The following is a 7,500-nucleotide window of genomic DNA, read 5'->3' as shown; positions in this document are numbered from 1 at the left end:
CTACAGGAATCTCAAAACACTCCTGAAGCTTCGAGACTGTGTAATGAATCCTTAACACACGACGAGAAATCCTTAAAGCTGCACTATACCTCCGAAGCACTACATGAAGCTTGCAAACTCAACAGCGAGACCTCATAGACCTATATGAGACACCAGCTGCCACACTGATAAAGCGTCGAAGCACCGTTATGAAGCCTCGAAGCACCGTTATGAAGCCTCGAAGCACCGTTACGAAGCTTCGAAGCACCGTTATGAAGCTTCGAAGCACCGTTATGAAACCTCGAAACACCGTTATGAAGCCTCGAAGCACCGTTATGAAGCCTCGAAGCACCGCTATGAAGCCTCGAAGCACCGTTATGAAGCCTCGAAGCACCGTATGAAGCCTCGAAGAACTATTACGAAGCCTCAGCAGCACATGGAAGCCTGGCGTAAACGGGAATCGGATCAGGGTTCACAGGGTCGAAACAGCAACCACGAGAAAATGATCAAACCTCCATAACTATGCAAACTCATTCGAAAATATTTGCATATATTTTTCAGCTTTTCGTCACACGCAAGTACACGAATCCACAAATGAACAAATAAACAACGGAATTACCTTTCTTCTTTTATAGGGTTTTAGGACGACGCAATTATCCGCCGACAAATAAACAGAAAGAACAAGAATAAATAAAAGCATCCAACCGAACCAAACCGAATAGAATCAAAACAATATGGAATATCCGGTGTACCAAACGCACTGAAATATCGACCTCTTAGCTTCGTCTTCAAAACATATGGCACGCTTTGCCTCTTAAAGGGAACGCACTTTAAAGCACCTGATTATGCGCGCAGAGGAACGGTCAAAACACCTGTCGAAAAGGTAGGTCATACAAGTGTCAGGGAGTGGATTAGAGCAAGGGAATGTAATTATTATTGTCTTGTTGTATGCTTGATGTTGTTCTCTGTCGTCGTCTTTATTGTTATTACCAACATCATCATCATCACTACTAATATTATTATTAATGTTGTAATTGTCATTATCATCGTTGTCATTACTATTGTTATTATCATTATTATTATCATCATTATCATTATTACTCTTATTACTATTACCATCATTGTTAATTATTGTTAATATTATTATTGTTATTATTATTAGAAGTAGTAGTATCATTATCATTATTATTATCATTATTATTATCATTATTATTATTATCATTATTATCATCAGCTATAGTAGCAGTAGTATTTTAGTAGAAGCAGTGTCATGGACATTATCAGTCAGTACTACTATTCTAGTAGTACGATTATATTTAGTAGTCACAGTAATAAGAGTAATGAAAGTAGTGGAACTGAATAGCAATAAGAGATGTGATAGGAACACTGATAATAATAGTAACAGTAATATAAGTAAGAGTAGCAGAAGTAGGTAGTAATAGTAATAGTAGTAGCAGTAGCGGTACTAGTAGTAATAGTAATAGTAATCATACTAGTAGTGGTAACAGATGTAATAGCAGTTGAAATAGAAGTAGTAGTAGTATAAGGGTAATAGCTGTAGGAGTAGCAGTGTAATAGTAATAGTAATAGTAATAGTAATAATAATAGTAGTAATAGTAGTAGTAATAGTAGTAGTAGTAGTAATAGTAATAGTAGTAGTAATAGTAATAGTAGTAGTAATAGTAATAGTAGTAGTAATAGTAGTAGTTATAGCAACTGTAACAATAATAGCAATAGTGACAGTGGTAGTTAGTACTATTAAAGATAATTAGAGGGTATAGTGAGTAATGCTTCCTCGCACAGCCACTTGCACTACAGGTATTCCTTACTCTCCCACTTGTCTGCTCATCAGTTGCAAAGGGAAAGGAAGCATATGATGATAAAAGCAATAATGATGATGCCGAAAGGTCGATAAGGATAATGATTATGATGAAAAGGTTATGGTGAAAAGGTAATGGGAAATACGGTGGTGTTGATGGTTAATCGTTCACTTGCCAAAAAATAAGAACGTTTATGAATGGTGTGGAATGTTGTTATGTAAATATTATGGAATACATTCACACACACAAACACACCTACACACACACACACACACACACACACACACACAACACACAAACACATTCATAGTCACAAGTGAATTATCGAGTTGATAAAATAGTTTGATAAAGATAAAATCAACAATAAAAATATCAAAAATAAAATCAGCACTAATGATATCAGTAATGATAGAAATGAAGAAAGAGATGATAAGCAATGAAAATATGAACAATAAAAAATCTGAATAGTAAGATATCTGAACAGTGAAAATCTGAACAATAAAGATCTGAAAAAAAACAAAAATCTGAATTAATAGAATAGCTGAACAAAAATCTGAACAATTAAAAATCTGAACAACAAAAAATCTGAACAATAAAAAAATCTGAACCAAACTCAAGAAAACGTTCGTAGTTGTAGAAAAATGCCTGAAAACAAGAAAGCATTTGCCTCAGAGTGTGTCGACAGCCATTTAAATTCCCGAACGCGCACAGGAGGACAGTATATGCTTTCGAAAACATATGTTACCTGCTACTTTTTCCATAAAAAAAAAATCTTGCCGTTATTCTGTTTGTTTTCCATTTGTTTCGTTTTGTTTTCAATGCGGTTTAGGTGCATTTGTTTTTTCCTTATAGTGAGTGTAATGACCGGTTAGATTTCTTCGTCTGTCTTTCCATCTCTGTCTCTTCCTTTTTTTTCTTTCTTTCTCTTTCGACCTTTCCTATTTTTGTTTCTTTTCCTTATCCATTCATTCCATTAGCCTCTCTACTCTCTATTCGTTTCCTTCCTTTCCTTTTCCCACTTTCCTCGCACAAAAAATTCCCTTCTCTCTCTCTTTCTCTTTCTCCACCTTTCTCTTCTTTTCTTCCTCTCTTTTCTTCTCCCATCTCTCCTCTCTCTCCATTATCCTCTTCTTATCCCTCTTCCTCCTTCCACCCCTTCTCTTTCCGCTCCCCTCATCTCTCCCTTTCATTTCCTCCTTCCCCGTTCTCCCCTTCCTTCTACTTCTCTTCCTCCTTTCTTCCCCTCACCTTCGCACTCTTGACCCACCACCTTTCTCCTCTCTCCTCTTCCTCTTCCACTTTCCTTTCCCTCCCTTTCGCCCCCCCCCCCCAGATATTAAAGCGCAAGGCGTCTCGACATCACAGGATCCACATAGCGTTAAATGTCTAGTCAGTTAGCGTGTCCTCTTCTCCTTCCTCTTTTATTACGTCTTTCTTTCTCTTGTCTTTCTGAGGAATGTCAGTCTCTCTCTCTCTCTCTCTCTCTCTCTCTCTCTCTCTCTCTCTCTCTCTCTCTCTCTCTCTCTCTCTCTCTCTCTCACACATACACACGCACACACACACACACACACACACACACACACACACACACACACATACACACACTCTCTCTCTCTCTCTCTCTCTCTCTCTCTCTCACACACACTTTTTCTCCTATCTTTCTCTCTTTCCCTTTTCTCTTTGTCTATCTCCCTCCCCCTTTCCCACTTCTTTCTCCCTCCCTCTCTCTCTCTCTCTCTCTCTCTCTCTCTCTCTCTCTCTCTCTCTCTCTCTCTCTCTCTCTCTCTCTCTCTCTCTCTCTCTCTCTCTCATTCACTTACGCTTACCTTTGGCCTTAACAAACGCTATTCATTTCGTCATCAATTTAAGTTTTAATTCCATAAGTTATCCGGCAATTAACTCATTATCGGTTTTCGTCACAAACGTAATGCGATTTCTTCCGTGTCTCGGTTTCAAAAGGTTTCATTTTGTCTTCTCGAAGCTCCGGATCACGTAAAGATGAAAATTGTGCTGCTTCTGCCTGGTTAAGAAGGGCTTAACTTTCCTTAATCATTTCCATTTGGTTTCTTTGCAATAGTGATTTGATTAATTGATTAATATACGTTTTGCGTTTCATCTACAGCCGAAAATAATTCTTCTATTTGCTCTCAGTCACGATCAACCTCTTCATCGATCTACTATTCGCACTTTTTCATCCACTATTTGCACTCCCATTATTATTCTTTTCTCCCATCCGCTGTTCGCACTTTGTTACTTTTCTCTCCCTCCTACTTCCTGTTCTGAATTTTTCTTGTACACACGGGTATTACTAGGGCCGAGTGCAGGATCTTTAAAGGGAGCGGATAAAGAAAAAGGAAAAGAAGAAGAAAAGGAGAAGAAGAAGAAGACGAAAGGATAAAACACCTTTCATAACGTGGTTTATTAAATCTCACAGCATAAATAAAAAGACTACGAACGTTTTTTAGAATGCAAGCGACAGATATTTAATTTTATCTATTTATTTATTTTTATTATTCATGAAGTTTCATTCAATCTTTAACATTTTATTCCAAGCTGAAGAGTAGTAGAATTAACCCCCAACCCCCCGGCCCTCTCCCCCCCTCTCCCCCCCTCTCCCTCTACCCTGGGTTTCACGTATCCCTAATGGTTCTCAAGAGCTTTGCTTTTCGTGTCCGTCACCCCTTTCCTGCGCTGAGGAGGAGGAGGAGGAAGAGGAGGAGGAGGAGGAAGAGGAGGAGGAGGAGGAGGAAGAGGGAGAGGAGGAGGAAGAGGAGGAGGAGGTGGAAGCAGTAGGTGGAGGAGGAGGAGGAGGCTGAGGTAGAAGCAGTAGGTGGAGGAGGAGGAGGAGGAAGGAGAAGGAGGAGGAGGAGGAGGAGGAAGAGGAGGAGGAGGAGGAGGATGAGAAGGAGGAAGAGGGAGGGAGAGGAGGAGGAAAAGGAGGAGGAGGAGGAAGAGGAGAAGGAGGAAGAGGAAGAGGGAGAGGAGGAGGAAAGGAGGAGGAGGAGGAGGAGGAAGAGGAGGAGGAGTAGAGAAGAGAGAGTGGAGGAAGGTTGAGAAAGGAGGAGGAGGAGTAGAAGAGGTAGGTGGAGGAAAAGGAGGAAGAAGGAGGTGGAGAAGGTTGAGGAAGAGGAGGTGGAGGAAGAAGAAGAAGAAGGTGGAGAAGAGGTGGAGGAGGAGGAGGATGTAGAAGAAAGAGTAGGAGGAGGAAGAATAATAAGAAGGGAGAGTTAGAGGTAGAAGAAAAAGAAGAAAGAAAAGGTTGGAGGAAAAAGATGAAGATGTAGAAGAAAGAGGATGATGAAGCAGACGAAGAAGAAAGAGGAGGAGGAGGAGGAAGGAGAAGAAAGAGGTGGAGGAAGAGCCTGAGGAAGGACAGACATGGAGCTCCTTCCATTAGCCTCGGTCGGGCCCCCAGCATTGAGGGAGCCTCTTCGGGGGAGCCAAGGGATTTTCGAAAACACCCCCCCCCCCTCACCCACGATCCTCCACCCCCCTCCCACGATCCTCCACCTCCCTCTCTCCCCGATCCTCCATCACCATCCACCATCACCCTCCCTACGATTCTCCACCTCCCCTCACCTACGATCTTCCACCCCCACCCCTCCCTCCTCCTCACGATCCTCCACCTCCAACGATCTCACCCACGACCCTGCATCACCACCCTCCTACGATCCTCCACCCACCCCTCCCCCGATCCTCCATCACCCCCCCACTCCCTCCCACGATCTTCCACCTCCCCCTCCAATGATCCTCCATCACCCACTCGCTCCCACGATCCTCCACCTCCCCCCTCACCACGATCCTCCACCTCCTCCCCTCCACGATCCTCCATCACTCCCCACCCCCCTCCCACGATCTTCCACCCCACACCCCCTCCCACGATCCTACATCACCATCCCTCCAACGATCTCTCCACCCCTCCCCCTCCAACGATCCTCCACCCCTCCCCCGCTCCCCCAATCCTCCACCCCCTCCTTTCCCGATCCACCCCCCTCCCTCCCTCTCCCCCTTTACGTGTGCGTTTATTAGTCGGCCGCTGTCGGGGGTGGGGTGGGGGGGGGACTTGCTCTCTGTCGGGTGCCACAGCTTCTGGTCGGATGTGGGGGCCGACTTGACTCCCCCTCCTGTTCCATTGTTCTGTTCTTGTTTCTCTTTTTTTCTTCTTCTTCTCTCTTTTTCTCTTCTTCTCTCTCTCTTCTCTGTATCACTCTCTCTCTCTTTCTTTCTCTCTTTCTCTCTCTTTCTCTTTCTCTTTCTCTTTCTCTCTCTCTCTCTCTCTCTCTCTCTCTCTATCGCTCTCTCTTTCTTTCTTTCTCTTTCTTTCTTTCTCTCTCTATTTCTCTCTCTCTCTCTCTCTCTCTCTCTCTCTCTCTCTCTCTCTCTCTCTCTCTCTCTCTCTCTCTCTCTCTCTCTCTCTCTCTCTCTCTCTCTCTCTCTCTCTCTCTCTCTCTCTCTCTCTCTCTCTCTCTCTCTCTCTCTCTCTCTCTCTCTCTCTCTCTCTCTCTCTCTCTCTCTCACACACACACACAGATAGACTGATAGATGGACTACAAAAATGGCTCGATAGACAGATAGATACATCTCCCCCCCCCCCCCCCCCCGGCCATCCCTCTCGTCACTTCACTTCTTTCCCTAACATCATTTAGCATTTTTCTATCATTCACATCATTTCTCCTCCTCTTGTCATTCACTTCTTTACACTTCTTTCCCTTATCTACTTCAATTCACATCTTCACTTCAATTTACCTCTTTCCTTGATTCACTTCACTTCCTCCCCTCACTCATTTCATTACACCTCTTCCCCTCAATAATTTCACTTCACTTCTCCTTATTCACTTCAATTCACATTTTCCCCTCATTATTTTCACTTCACTTCTTCCCCTTAATAATTCACTTCACTTCTTTCCCTCATTCACTTCATTTCACATCTTCCCCTTAATTTCTCTTCACCATTTCTCATTCACCTCATTTCACCTTTTCCTTTTATTCACACCGTTTCACTTCTTCCCCTCATTCACTTCATTTCACCTCTTCTCCTCATTAATTTCACTTCACTTCTTCCCCTCAATAATTCACTTCCCTTCTTCTTATTCACTTCACTTCCCTCTTCTTCTCATTATTTTCACTTCACTTCTTCCCCTCAATAATTCACTTCACTTCTCCTCATTCACTTCATTTCACCTCTTCTTCTCATTAATTTCACTTCACTTCACACTCGTCCTCCTCTTCACCTTCGCATTCACATCACCTCAACTCCTCAGCTGTTTCTTCTCTTCATCTTAATTTCCTTCGTTTTTTCCGTTTTCCTCCTTCCTTTCCTTCTATATAATCGTCTTTCATTGTCTTTCGTTTCGCACACACACACACCTACATAGCGTGTGTTTGTTCATATATACACACACACAGACACACACACACTTACATAGCGTGTGTTTGTTCTCTCTCACACACACACACACACACGCACACACACACACACACACACACACACACACACACACACACACACACACACACACACACACACACACACACACACACACACACACACACACACACAGCTGCATTATTTGTTTGCATGTGTGTCTGTCCCGCACACACACAAACAAATAAACACACGGACACACATGATTTTTTCTTTAGATGGGAAATGGCAGACTCAGTTCACGGCCTCTTCCTATTACTTATCTATTCATTTATC

Source organism: Penaeus vannamei, chromosome 40 (assembly GCF_042767895.1).
Source record: "Penaeus vannamei isolate JL-2024 chromosome 40, ASM4276789v1, whole genome shotgun sequence".
NCBI lineage: Eukaryota > Metazoa > Arthropoda > Malacostraca > Decapoda > Penaeidae > Penaeus > Penaeus vannamei.
This window is presented reverse-complemented; position numbering follows the sequence as displayed.